Source organism: Heterocephalus glaber, unplaced genomic scaffold, assembly GCF_053883595.1.
Source record: "Heterocephalus glaber isolate CG9 unplaced genomic scaffold, H.glaber_assembly_v1.0 deba00001532, whole genome shotgun sequence".
Classification (NCBI taxonomy): Eukaryota; Metazoa; Chordata; class Mammalia; order Rodentia; family Bathyergidae; genus Heterocephalus; species Heterocephalus glaber.
This window is the reverse complement of record NW_028258330.1, coordinates 20238379-20253371: the sequence shown is the minus strand read 5'-3', so window position 1 is coordinate 20253371 and position 14993 is coordinate 20238379. Positions and strand designations below refer to the sequence as shown.

At 44.0% G+C, this 14993-nt stretch overlaps 1 long non-coding RNA gene across 1 annotated transcript; it reads right to left on the bottom strand.

Moving 5' to 3' along the window:
* Positions 1-1176: 1176 nt before the first annotated feature.
* LOC101708846 (uncharacterized) lies at positions 1177-10708 on the bottom strand. The gene is made up of 4 exons (XR_015441991.1): positions 10344-10708; positions 8126-8592; positions 6963-7168; positions 1177-6088 (listed from the first exon to the last, which is right to left on the bottom strand). It is a non-coding gene; the product is annotated as an uncharacterized LOC101708846 (long non-coding RNA).
* Positions 10709-14993: the final 4285 nt, after the last annotated feature.

The following is a 14993-nucleotide window of genomic DNA, read 5'->3' as shown; positions in this document are numbered from 1 at the left end:
GGAAGCTCCATTGTGGATATGAATTTTGTGTGTGTGTATTGTTCATTGCTATAATGTCTAGAACACCACTTAGGACACAAAGTGTTCAATAAATATTTACTGAATGAATCTCGTTCAATCTCAACACTTTTAATTATTACCTATATGCCCAGAACTTTAAAATTTATTCCTCTAGGGCCGGGGATTTAGCTCAGTGGTTCCGCCGCCTGCCTCGCAAGCTCAAGGTCCTGAGTTCGATCCCCGGTACCAAAAAAAAAAAAAGTTATTCCTCTAACCCTGGTCATTTCTAATTCTTGGCCTTTTTTACCCAACCCCCTGCTTGACATGACTGTCTAGTAGGTACACTAAATTTAATATGTTGAAAACTGAATTCTTGATTCTATTCATTCGTCTTTCCTAAACCATTTCTCTATCAGAGATCACCTTTGCAGTTTTTTAAGTTTAAAAAAAAAGGACAGAGTGACAAACTTGAAACATACTTCTCTCTCATCTCATAATCAACCCATGAGGAAATCATGAACCCCCACATTCAAATTGTCTTTATTGTTGTCACTCCACTGCTACCATCCTAGTCCTAGCCATGCTCATCTCTGGCTTGGATTACTGAATGAGCCCCTAACTGGTCTCTTTGCTTCCTCTCTCATACTTACATAGCCAGAGGAATCCTTCTAAAATGAGCTTGAATTATATCAGATTATTTCATTGCCCTACACCCCACCTCCCAGACTTCTGAGCACCTGTGGACTAAAATCCAGCCCTGCACGCCTTTCCGACCTCGTCTCCAATATTCTGCTCATTCATCAGCCTCCACTAGTCTCCTTGTTGTTCCTCAAGCCCAGTAAGGAAAGCTACCACCTCAGAGCTCTGTCATCTTCACAACATCTCTAAAAGGTGTGTTCATTCAGCCTATTTCTGTAAATCTATAGATGAAGATGTGGAGGCTCAGAGATGAATTAGCTTCCACAAGGTGGCAGTAAGAATGGGAATATAGGTCTACCAGGCTCTTCAGTTGTTCCTTTGCCCCCAAGTTACTTAAGCACCTATCATTCCTGTGTACATTTTAAAATATTTATTTAGCACCTACAAATGCCATGCCATCTTAGGGGATATAGAGTTTCTTCCTCCAAGGAGCTTATGTTCCAGTGAGAAAGACAATAACCAAACTAAGAAGTGTAATTAAAGTAGCATTAGAGTAATGTGAAAAAAATAAAGCACGGTAGGGTTGCTGAAAATGTTGAGGTACAAATTTGCCTAGGTAATCAGGGAAAGCCACTAGGATCAGCAGTTATATAGAACTACAGCTGTCACCATAGTTCTGCTATAAATTTTGCCTGGACAACTCCAACATCTCTCAATTTTATCTTAGTCTCAGTGCTGTTCATCACACTTTATCATTCATTCTCAAGATTTCCCACAGCATCTCTTCCAGAACATCCATCCCATGTATTTACTTTTGTCAACATATCCAGCAGAAAACTGATCTGAAATACAAAGTGTGATTGTAAAATGTAGTGTTTAAATTTTAAAATTTATTACACTAAAAGACACATTGCCATTAATCCACCTCAAAATATTCCTCTTCTCTTTGAACACACTTATCCCATTGTTCTTGCCACTTTCTGAAGCAATTTTGGAAATCCTTTATGTCTTTAGTTGTGCTGTTGTGGCTGCCTCAGTATTCTGAATCAATTAAAAACCTTTACTTTTCACTGTCATTTTTACTTTGGGGAAAGGCCAGAAGTTGAATGGTGCCACATCCAGTAAATAAGCTGGATGAAGACACACGGTAAAGTTATTACGAGCCTGCCCTTCCATTGGATGGCACTCAGTGGCAGCATTCACTGTATTTTTTATCAGACCTTGTAAAGACACAAAAGAAGACTTCTAAGACTCCTTCAGAAAGTGGCAAGAATGATGGGATACGTGTGTTAGAAGTGAGGGGAAGTATTTTGAGGGGGATTAATGGGAGTGTCCAATAAATTTTTAAATTTTAAATATTCACACTATTTTTTAATCACCCTTTGTATTTCATTAGTTTGGTCCAATATTGCAAAATTTATTATTCTTCAAAATTTCATATATTGGGCCTTCTCTCTTAAAAAGGCAATTAAGGACCAGGGATTTAGCTCAGTGGTGCCGCCACCTGCCTCACAAGCGAAAGGTCCTGAGTTTGTTCCCAGGTACCAAAAAAAGGCAATTAAACCTGTTTTGGTGGCAGTTTAGCAGACTTAGGCAAAGGTAAAGCCCTTCTGTTTTTACTCGTTATTAGAACAACATAAACTATATTAAATATTAAAATTCACAAAATGAAGCTTACTTCCTCCTAGCCAAAAAGTAGCATTCTGGTTTCCAAAGAAAGTAGAGGAAAAGACAGGAACTGTTGGCTAACAGCAGTGAGCATCCTGCTGAGCCAACTCTGTCTTACAGCCTGTTGAACAGGGTAATTTGGGAATCCACCTTGTGTTCTGGAGCAGCCATGGACAAGAGCGTGGCCTGTCCCCTTGTGTAACCCGGCTTTGTGAGATTTTCCCAGCCTTCAGCTGTGCCTTAATATTCAAAGAAGCAATGCTTTTAACCTTTTAAGAACATTGGTGAATGGAACTCTAGGAATTCAGTAGTTTTGTTGTTGTTGTTGTCTTTTAGGATTCTAAAATGTCATGTTTCAACCAATCCCAAACTTCACTTTAAAGAGAAGTATTTAGCTATTCTCCAAAACAAGTCTGGGTTAAAATTAACAAATTAAGTATAAGACTAGATACACAATGAAAATATGGATTTTATTCCTTATATATTTCATGCATATTAGGAGGAAATAAAAGGATAATATGGTATTTACTAATGGAACATGATGAGGCAATAAGAAAATTTCATGTTTCCAGGAATCTAGTACCATCTGTTCTCTTTTAGAAAGAAACTGATTCAAAAAAATTTTTTTATGTTGAGGGAGGGATCAGGAGAGGTTGATAAATGGGTTCTGAGGTATAGTTAGGAACAATAAATTCTGGTATCCTGCACATAGCACGACCATTATACTGTACTCCAAAAAGCTTGAAGAAAGGACTTTGAGTGTTCTCACCATTAAAACAATATATTTTTGAGGAAATAGATTTTTTTTACCCTGATGAAAACATTACATAATGTGTATATATCACCATGTTACCCCTAAACATATACAGTTCATTAAAAAATATATTTAAAATTCTGGGTTTATTTTTCATAAGTGAGAAATATATGTGCAGATTATTACAACACTTGTGTGTATGTATTTATTAGGTCCACTTTAATATGCATCACCATACCTGGTTGTTTTGTTTTTTGTTTTCTGTTTTTTGAGACAGAGTCTTGCTATGTAATTTAGGCTGGATTTGTACCCACTATGCAGACCAGGCTCACCTCAAACTTGTGGCAATCCCCCTGCCTCAAACTCCCAAGTGCTGGGATTACAGGTGTGTGCCAACATGCCTGGCCACCATACCTCATTTCACAAACAAGTGCTGTCACATTGCTAGCCATCTTGAAAGTCCTTCCTGCCCCAAACTTCTCTGTAACCTAGAGGTGACTATGACACAGAGTCATTATACATGGTGCTACTATATCTTTCCAAGTAGTCATATTTCTACAATTTTTTCCATCAGATTACATAGTTCCCACCTATTGCAATTATTGAGTCAAATGTTTCCATACTAAAATTGATGTTCATTTTTCACAATCACCAATTTTTTCTCCAGAAAACTCAGCAAAAACCAACATGAAAAAAGACCATTCTAAAACTGAAAGTGAGGAAGAATGATGAGGGTTCTGAATTCAAGACCAAAGCAAAGGATAAGAAGCCAGGGAAAGAACTGATGTACAAAAAGAAAACTTAATGAATGCCTACTTTTTTATTCCATCTAATTATAAAAAGTGGGGGGAGTCCATTTAATTTCTATTGCCACTTTACTCTCAGAGTATGGGGGGAGGCTGGGATTTCTCCTGGAGACCCTCAGAGGTGAATGAGGCAGGACCATCAAGGTAAACCTTCAGCCACAACCCCTCCCACACACAGGCCTTCTTCCTAAGTGTGTCCTTTGGTGTCTGGGAGGTTAAACTTACTGCTAAGGCATCTCACATCCTCCCCACTCCTGCCCATGTAACACCTCTCCCAAAAAAAGCTGTTCCCTGAGACAGCGTGCCTCTTTCTTATGTCCTTGCCCACTCCCTGTGCACCCAGTTTCTTTTCTGTATACTCTGATATCTGCTCAGAGGTGACATGGCAAAAGCCTCATCCTCACTCTGACACAAAAGATGGCCTCAATTAGCTTCCTGCAGAGACCATGGGATGTAGTCAGGGTCCACTTGGGCCCAGGGCAGGACTGGGCAGAGGACAGGGCTGACCTGCAGTGTTTGCAACTGAGAGATCGTTTAGTCCAGTGGGGCTCTGGATTGGGCAGGACCTGGGTAATTGTCTCAGTTGAGTCAAGGGTGGGGTTTTGTCTCCTAACTTGAAGCAGTCACTTTTAGGAGTCCTTGGGGAGTCTGCAGCTCCCTGTGGCTAAGAGCTGGTGCCTCAGAGGAGTGCAGCTTCCCTTAAGGGAGGGAGAGGCCCTTCCCTCAAGTAGCTGGGGTATCAGCCCCAAAAAGATCACCTGACTGAGCATCCCCCGTGCAGATTCTTCCTGAGGTGTGGGACCACAGAAGGCCCTCTTGTGCTGCCTGTTCACCTTCTTGCTGATGCTAACCAACACCCCAAATGTTTGACACCTCCACAGGGCAGTCACTGGATGTCTCTAAGTGCTGGCTTGCTACTAACACCTTACCCACACTCCCTACACACACAGGACTTTCCCTAAATGAGGCTGATTTATTGCTATGCTCCAGAATGTGTCCTCGGGGCCTACAGGAGGTGACACAGCTCTGAAACGTCACTCATACTCCACATGCACACAGAGATCCTCATTGTGTCTCTGCTTTAAGATAAGGCCTGACTGGTGGCTCTAGTCTTGCCCGTGAGCCTCTCACATACAAGGCTTCTCCTCTCAGTTTATCCTCCAGTGTGAGATCAGATTTGACTTCTAGCTAGAGCTCTGCCCACACTCCCCACAAACATAATGCTTCTCCCCTCTGTGTCCTATGGTGGACAAGGAGGTGTGATTTCACACCATACTCACCCCACTCACTGCACATGTGAGGCTTCTCCTGTGAGTGTGCCTCTCATGCATAATGGGGTCTGACTTGAGGCAAAAGCCTTCCTCACACCCTGAAAATTGAAGGCTTCTCACCTGAGTATCCTCTGGTGTGCTGAGTAGGACTGAGTGTTGCTAAGGCCTCAAACTCCCTGCAAACATAACCTTCTCCCCTAAGCAGCCTCTGGTGTCTTCACCTCATCATGAAGCCTCGTCCACACTCCAGGCACATGGAAGGTTTCTCACCTGAGTGGATCTTCTGGTTATGAAGAAGGATGACCTCTGGCCAAAGCTTCACTCATGCTTGCTGTGAATGCAAGGATTCTCCCTAAGTGAGTCCATTGATGTCTACTGAGGATAGACTTATTTCTAAAGCTATACTCACACTCCTTGCACAAGAAAGCTTTCTCTTCTGAATGTTTTCTGATGGCTGCTGATGTTGGGCTTCTAGCTAATGCCTCTGCCACCCTCACTGCACACATGGCTTCTCCATTGAGTGTGTCCAATGGTGTCTGATGAGGGTCGACTTATGGCCTGAAATCACTGCAAACATAGGGCTTCTTGCCTGCAAGAGTCTTGGACTTTGCAATGAAGTTTGATTTCAGGCTACAGTCTGGCTCACACACTCTATAGTCCACTGCTCCAATATCAAGGTCTCTAACTCCTTCAACCCTTTGGTTACAAAAGGTTTACCCTCTGAGCTGAGTGAGGCTCTTTTTCTACACCATGTTACCTCCTCTTGACGACTGTTCTTGGAAGAGGGTGGAGAATGTCCTTGAGGCTTCCTTTCCTCCTTCTCTCCTGTGCCCACACTTGCGAGTCTTTGAAGCCACCTTCTCTCTCTCACAACTTTGGTGGTTTCACTCTAGAAGCTTTGATCACAATACTGCTGCTCCTGGGACTTCTGATTCCTGGGCTGGAGTCACCTGGATGGAAGAGACTTTTTACATGTGATTCTGGGAAAATCTGAAGTACATGTTGACTGAGGAACTGCTGACAGGAAAAAGCCAGAAGCAGGAGGAACCAGGGGAGACTTCTAGCTTTGGTTCTGCTAAAGAAAGGAAGTCTTCAGTTCCAGCAGCTGTAAGTGGGGCTGTGAAGCTCTGCTGGATATCTTGGGGCAGAGTGTCTTATTGCCATAACTGCAATTGATAATATATGAATAATACAATTTGTTTCTCTCCTTTATATTCCATTCTACAACTTACATTTTCTATTGCAATCCAGAAAATCGATGCCAAAAACATCTTCAACATGTCAGACTAGAAATCTTTTTTTTTTTTTTTTTTGGAACCAGGGATCGAACTTGGGACCTTGCACTTATGAAGCAGGAAGCGAAACCACTGAGCTAAATCCCCAGCCCTCAGACTAGAAATCTTTGAAGCAAGCACTCTACTCTGTAAAGAGCTTCCACTACAGTTAGCCTTTTCTTCTACTAAAATCATCTAAGCCACATTATCATCACATTAGGTCTTTAGTCAAATGTTACTTCCTCGTTAATTTCAAAATTCACCCAGCTACCCTATCACACTCAACCCTACTTACTTTGCTTTATCTTATTATTTTTTACTATGAAGCAATGATCACCTTTTAACATGCTATACTGTAATACCCCTGTGTATAAAGCCTTTTGCTTGTTGTCTGTTGCCTTACACTGGAAAGTAAGCCCAATGAGCCAGGGATTACTATTTCACTTACTAATAGGTTCTACATGTCTAAAACATTTTCTGGAAAATAGTAGGTAGTAATCCATTTCTCCTAAATTAATGAAGGAAAGGAAAACAAAGAATATGGCCTCACCCAAAGACAGCAGATTCCAGTTTTCCAGCATCCCTTCATTGTATATGTTCCTCGCTCACAGCTCAGTCTCTTCTATTCTCCTCCATGAAGATAATAATATGTCCTTGGATGTGACTGTTACCCACAAACATGCAGGAAATGCATGAACACCAAGCCACCACCAATTTCCCCAGTGTGAGGAACATAGACCCCTCTTACTGGAAAACCTGGAAACATGAGAAATTGGTCTAAATCATTTCCAAGTACATGGTTCTCCATATAAGTTCTTCTGGGCATTACTGCATGCCTGACTTTATGATAAAATCTAAGAAGCACATCAGAGACACACAAACTTCAGCCCCTGACACCTTATGATTTCACAGGAGAAACAGTGTAGGCATCAATTTGAAAACCTTAAGCAGTGTTCAGGACACTGACTTCAAGGATCATAATGGAGCAACTCTGAAATGGAAGAATAGAGGATGGGCTGGAGAAGAAAAACAACCTCGTGGGGCTTGTGCTGACCATCAGGGCCAGAGAAGACTTAGAGGAGAAAATAAAAGAAAACTATGATGATAGAGAAAATGAATGAGGTATGAAACGAGCATTACTGTCGAGTTCAGGTTACTAAATGGAACCTTTAAAACCCTTGTCTTTAGGATGAAATAAATAACAAGTTGTATTAACATGTCATGTCACCTTTTTGAGTTAAATATAAATACTTTGTCAAATAAGAAATTGAGCCAAGGATTTAGCTCAGTGGTTCTGCCGCCTGCCTCATAAGCGCAAGGTCCTGAGTTTGATCCCTCGTATCAAAAGAAAGAAAGAAAGAAAGAAAGAGTAAAATAAAATAAAAACAAAATGCCTTTGCCTGTGTATTTTAACAACCATTTTATTTTATTTTCTTCTTTTTTCTTTTGAGACAGGGTCTTACTGTGTAGTTCAGTCTGGCCTTGAACTTATTATGTAGTCCAGGCTGGCTTCCAACTCACAGCAACCTTCCCGCTTCAGCCTCCAGAGTGCTAGGATTACAAGTGTGCACCACCACATCTAGCCTAACAACTATTTTCAGTTATGCTTCCCTCATCTGCCTAAATGTTGATCCCTTGGCAAGAAAGAGAATTTGTCTGTTTTCTAAATCAACCAGCAATTCAAGGGGGAAAGGGAATGAAACCCCAGCTTACCGGCTGTGGGGCTTCCCCTTCTTTTCTTAGAACCAGCATATTGTTAGAAAGTAAACCTAAAGGAAGAAAAAGAAGCTGTGAGATCAGACCTCCCAAGATATTCTGAGAGTGCTCCTGAGCCTAGGATGGGAAAAGCAGCCACTTCACTCAGCTGTGACCTGAACATTCTCTCATAAGGCTGGAGACGTGGCCATCTCTTCACCTCTCCAGACCCTCAGCCATGAAGCCAGTTTCTTCATGGTCTTCATATCTTCCTTATTCCTGGAAAGCAACATCTTCTCTCATTCCTCTGTTCCAGGACAGAGTGATCAGGCAACACCAGGGCCCCAGAGTCAGCCCAGAGTATGCCTTGAAATACCTCTAGAGGGCCAGGTAGATATTATTTCATCTTGAGGTGGATTTCTGCTGCCAGGGTGGTTTGTTCCAATCTGAACTGTAAAAGCCCATCTTGTCTGTGTGCACAGGACCTGTAGGATAGAGCAACAATGTGATGTTGCAGGGTCTTTCCTGGGAGCCTAAGCCTACGCCTCTTCTGCAGAGATCCTGTTCTCTTATTCCCTCCCCATTCAACAAATGTGGCATTTCCACCTACAGGGGTTCCCTGGAATTCTGTCTTAATTCTTTCCCAGCCCATTGGCCCTCAATTCTTTCCCCTGCCTTTCCTCCTTTACCTTCAAACCTTACAATTTCCTCCACCTCTGCATCTCAGATTCCAACAACACATCTTGCCTCAGCCTCTGCATCCTCAAGCCTGGTTCAGAGAGCAGACAGAATGCAGCATATTGCTAGAAAAGGAGCCTCTGAATGTCCCCTTCCAGATCACTTGGGACATGCAGCACTCAGCTTCTGGTTCCTGGCCCCAGGTTCCATCGGTATTCAATCCTCTATGTCCCTGTACTCTGCAGAGTTTTGGGGGTCTGAACAGTCCTTCCTAAGGGGCAGCTCCAGGCCTCACAACAACTCTGTAAAGATGACCCCCACCTTCCATTTCTTTATATGTGTGCCATGTGACCTTATCAGAGACATCCACTTGTGGCTCCTGATGGGCCCAAACCAAAGCCCTCCATTCCTGTGGTCCTGCAAGAGGCAGGTGGTGTTAGGAGCTATGTCACCTTCAAAAGCTCCTCAGACACCACGTCCTGACTCTCAGGCCAAGTGACTATGGTCCCACTGTGGCTAGTACCCTGCTGAGGCTAGCGGGAGTCCCCTGAGACACTCCTGTGACTCATCCCCAGCACCACAGCAGAGATGCTCAGCCCCTCTTCTGTCTGTGAGCTTCTCACACCATATGGCAACTCCTCTATGTATATAACTTTTTAGAATTTATGTAATTTTTACTAGAATATGAGCTTCTTGTAAGAAGAAATGCACTTCTGTTGTTTTGCTAGTCCCAGTGATCAGAATTTTAAAAGGTCTTTGTGGTGGATTTTATCATTGTTCCCAGTTATTTGTTTCTCTCTAAAAGGACTGTACTTTCGTGCCCCTAACACCAGGCTTGGCCTTGTAACTCGCCTTGGACAAGAGGTGAATGAAAGTGACAGTGACACTTCTAAGCCCTGCATGATTCCATCATCTGTCTTGTTCTGAGAATAGTATGTTCCCAAAGGCACTTTAGTATAGTACACACATGTTCACATGTTCGTTTTACTTAATTAAGTCTAAAGCTGCCTTCCTATAAGCCCTTCCCCCTTCACTTATTTATTACAAAAGGACAGGAAGAAACTAAAGGCCAGAAGGAATGCCTAGGTTAGGATCAAAAACAGCGGAGAGAATAGATCAGATGTATCCAGATATCGTCCAGCACCCACTTCGGGGATGGGAAGACACTAGCCCACCTAAATAAAAGGAGCTTGGGATAAAGCTCGGGGGCTTTCAGCTCTGATGCCCCCTACCACCTCATGTTAGCTGTCTATCCTCTTTCTTTTCCATCTTTTCCCTCAAATAAACCGTCTTCTTTATGTTAACTCTTCCTTCTTTAATTCATTTACTGAAGCTCAGAGTTACGTTCCCAACAATAGCATGTGCCAGGCAAGGAGCCCATCCTGACTCAACACCACCACGAGGGATATTTGTCTACTTGGTCCCAGCTGAACTTATCCTCAAAGCCCAATAAATATCAGAGAGGTATGACTGGAGCCATCTTCCCGATTCGGGAATTCTTTGGCCAAGAATAATCCTACTTCCTTCAAAAAAGAAATCAGAATTCCAGGAATCCTACCCCAGTCAGGGAACGAAGGTCCACGTATGCCCAGGAACTCGGGGGTTCCGGGCTGATCACTCCGTTCGCTACGCGCCCACCGCTCTTAAGGGTAACCTGGGGCCCAGGATCTAGACCCAGGAGGGCCTAGCTCACCAGGACCAGCGGGACTGTTCCCTCCAGCCATCGCCTCTGACCTACGCCAGAACCCTGGGTTCCAGAATCCTCGTAGGCTCCGCTCCCCTTGGCTGCCATGGAGCAATTTGGGGGCCGTGCAACAGTTAATTTACCACGACAATAACTACAGTAGTGACAGCCTCTCTGTATCCTTTTGTAAAATACTCAAGGTGAAAACAGGTACTGGCTCGCGAGAGATTTCTGTCCCCTCCGCCAGTATCCGGAAAGACTACACTCCCCAGAAGACCCTGCGAGAACTTTCGCAGACACTTCCGAGTCTGGATTTCCGGTCCTATTTCGGACTTGTTTCCGTTCAGGTTTTTACTCCTTCTATGAGCCGAAATCCCTGTGCTAGGGCTCCGTGACTTATAATCCACTTAATGTGAGTATCCCCGCGCATCTCTGTGGTCATCACCATTTTACTTGAGGATACAGACTGGACAAACCCATCTCACGAAAGTCTCGGCCTAGGGCCGGGGATGTAGCTCAGGGGTTTCGCTGCCTGCTGCACAACCTGAAGGACCTGAGTTCGATCCTCGTAGCAAAAAGACAAACAAAAGTCTCCGCCTTTACCCTGAACTCATTTTCATTTTGTCAAAGTCCTCAAAAGGCCGGGAATTTAGCGCAGTGGTTCCGGCGCCCGCCTTGCAGGTGCAAGGTCCCGAGTTCAATCCCCGGTACAGGAAAAAAAAAAAAAAATCTTAAAAGCAAAGTCCCCCATATTGACAAACTCTCTTCAAGTTGCTGGAGGGATGGAAACCTCACTCAGGCGGGGTTCTGGCCTTTTATCTAATACCCTGATTATGGATCAGGAATCAATATCGAAGCTGTAAAATACAAAAGAGCTTTCTTTATGGGGGAGATCTCAGGGATTGCAATTCAGAAGACGCTAGTTCAGGCAAACTGGAAGTGTATTCCAAGGAGGAGACCAAAGGACTTGGGTTTAAGAAGGGAAAACTCATGATTGAGGCAAGCCACAAAGTCCACGAGACCACATCCCATTCTCAGCCTAAACGTTGCCTGTTTTTGGATAGTCTGTCTCACACCGGAAAATGATCGTCTTGGGTAGAATTTACCGTAATTTCGCACGTTTAGGAACTAGGCTATTCTTGTTCCTTCTTGCACTACACCAGTTAGAGTTCTGCAAAGCAAGCCTATTTCACTTGGGAAGAACATTAACATTGTAATGGAAAATAAAAATTAAACTGCGCCTGCCTCGCAAGCGCAATGTCCCAAGTTTGATCCCTGGTACCAAAAAAAAAATTAAATTGAATTATCCCTGTTTCGAAAAGGGAACTAGACCTTGTCCTCTTTCCTTTAGAGGGAAAAATGTATGTGTAAATGACATGCCCCAGGCTGAATAAGCATCTTGACAGCTTTTCAACTTGAAAGTTTTTCTTAAACCACCACTCCCCACACCAGCCATCTCTTTGAAATGTAAACATTTGGAAAATAGTGCCCCATCTCCCTGTCACACATATTCCTTAATATTGCTTAGATTTAGCCAAATTGGTTTTAACTCATTTTTATTTGCCCTTTCTCACCATTAGAAGTTTCCTTGAAGCCCAGGTATGGCAGCACATGCCTGTAATCCCTGAACCCTGGAGGCTCAGGCTTAAGGATCACCCCAAGTTCAAGACCAGCCTTGGCTACATAGTGAGTTCAAGACCAGCCTGAACTATACAGCGAGACCCTGTCTCAAAAACACACACAAAAAAAGTTTCCTTGAAGGAGAATTTGTTTCACACCTTCCTTACAAACATACGGCTTATTTGTACACAAACAGTGTAGTTTCATCTTCAGTTCCACTAACTCAACACAATATGGTCCTTTTGAGTTACCTTCAATATAAAAGTGATATGATACTGTTTGTATTTAACCTACTTTAATTTGCTCTTTCAGTAAGATGGTACTGTAGGGGTGACTCTGTTTCTGAGCTTGTTTGCACATATAAAATGTACACAGAGCTCACAAAATGCATACATTTTATTTTAAATAAGTGACTTTGATCTTGACTTCACATAATTTGTTCTAATTACCCACATGAAATTGGGTTTAGGAATATAGTTGATTGCTTTAGCTTGCAATACAATATTCAGTTCTAGATGTGTCTGGGCTAATGTGCTGTAATTGGCAATAAGTCAATATAGCATAGTATCAATTTGCTCATTAGTGTTCAAGTCTCCGCTTGGCCCCACAGTTTCCTTTTGTGGCCCAGCCTGTCCACCAACCTCTCCTAGCTGCTACGAAAGCCCCTTTGCCTCAAAGTCCAAGTCCAAGGTGACCGACAGGGGGCGCACCACCGAGCCGCCGGAACCCAGGCGGCGCCCGAGCAAGCTTCGGGCCTAATTCCCAGGTCCAAGCGGTCGTAAGAGTGGCAAGGACCTCTGGGGAACCCCAAGCACCATCCCGAAGAGAGGAGAGCATGGAGACCTTTACAGAGGGAAGCCCTGGGTGACGGACTGATGCTTCGTCCTTCCCGCAGCCTTTCCAGAAAGACTCTCGCCTTCTGGCCCCAGAACCCAGGGTTCTCTTCTCGGTTCAAAATACTAGCCCTGGGCCGGGGATTTAGCTCAATGGTTTCTCCGCCTGCTGCGCAAGCGCAAGGACCCGAGTTCGATCCCCGGTACCCTACCCCCCCCCAAAAAAACACCTGAGCCCTTCTCCACTGGGCCGAATTGGATCTTATTTCCCACTCTGAATCCTTGGTTCCCCCTCCTTCCGCCCCCCAGTGGTTCCCTTAAGAAGTTTTCACCCGACTCCACAACGTGTGACCCGAAGCCTTGGCCCACCTTTGCCTCACAGCCTCAGTGTTGATCTCTGCAGCTGGCACCCCCTCGCTCCGCGAGACTCCTGACTTGTCGCAACAGAAGAGTCCTTGACCTCGCTCGAGAACTTAACCACAGACCCCCCAGTGTCCTCCTCCACGTCCATTCCCACAGAGGCTGAGTCCCAATTCTAAAGCTTCCGTGAAGGGAGGCGCCCACCCAACAGCAAGAATGGAAAGGGGCTGGCGGTAAGTGCCTCCAGCCCTCTGCATCGTCCCAAGATCTCTCTTGGTGGTGATTAGGGGAGGGTGTTGGGGACCCAGGGAGAGGTGAAGCCCCAAACCCAGTGCACCCTCTGGGCACAAGTGCTTCGCTGTCATGCCTGCCCTTGGCCACAGAGAAACTTGCAGCACACTGGCTGAGAACATCCACTGTGGAAATGTCACCACCTAACAGATGTAAGCTAGAATCACAGTCAGCAACAGATTAGAAACCAGAGACACCCAATGTGTAGAGACACCCAATGTGTAGAGACACCCAATGTGTGAATATACTAAAAATCACAGAATTAGACTTTTTAGACGGGTGAATTTTATGGTATGTGCATTATACCTCCACAAAGCAGTTATTAAAAACAAAGAAATGACTCTTGGGCCGAGGATTTAGCTCAGCGGTTCCACTGCCTGCCTCGAAAGCGCAAGGCTCCGAGTTTGATCCCAGGTACCCAAAAAAAAAAAAAATGAAATGGCTCTTTGGACCCAGATCCTCTTTCCTACTCCTGCAGATTTGAAAGTTAATTCTGAAGAAGCAAGCAAAGTAGGGGGCTGGGGGGGCAGTGTCTAGAACCCATTCTCCTGCTAGAGCCAGGTGGGGCAGAGAGAAATAGAGGGCAAGGCATCAATAGCCTGGCAAAGTAGGACCCAAACACACTGCAAGCCCAAAGACCAAAGGTGTGAGCAAAGTGACAGTGACCAGGAATTCTGGACTTCTCCAAACTCTTTAGAACTTTGGGGATTGTTTTAGTCTATTTCACAATATTATAACAAAATATCTGAGGCTGGGTACTATATAAAGAAAAGGGATTTATTTCAGCTCACTTTTAAGGGTGAAAAGTCCAAGCTCAGAGAGGCACATCTGGCAAGAGCTGCATGCCGCATAATAACATGGCATGACATACCAGTAAGCAGCATGTGCAGAAGACGCCAAACATACGGAGTGACTTCACTTTATAACATGGTAGTTTAATGGTAACACAGTCCCCCTTGAGACCTAATCCACTCCCTTGGGATAGATATTATCCTTCCAGGGTTGGAGCCCCCATGACCTAATTGTCTCCCAATAGGCCAACCTTTTCAAGGTTTCACCATCTCTCAGTCCTGCTACATTGGGGAACAAACTTCTAGTACATGAACTTTTAGGGGACAAACTGTTCAGACCGTAGCAGCATATTCCAGTTATGGCCACATTATCTCATTTGCTCCCCAAAGGCTCCTTGTAGGAGTCATAAGATACTTGCCTAGATTCAACAGATGAAAATATGGAGGTAGACAAATCTCCAGTGCCTTGCTTGTGGTCCCACACATAGTGAGGGTCCCATCCCTGATTCAGGTGACATCTCTAAATGGAGTCAGACCTCACTCACATAATGTTTTTGCTTTGGGGAGCATTCCAGTTGTGAATTGTCCTTCTCTTGTGTGGGCAGAAGTAACACAGCCTCTGAATACTG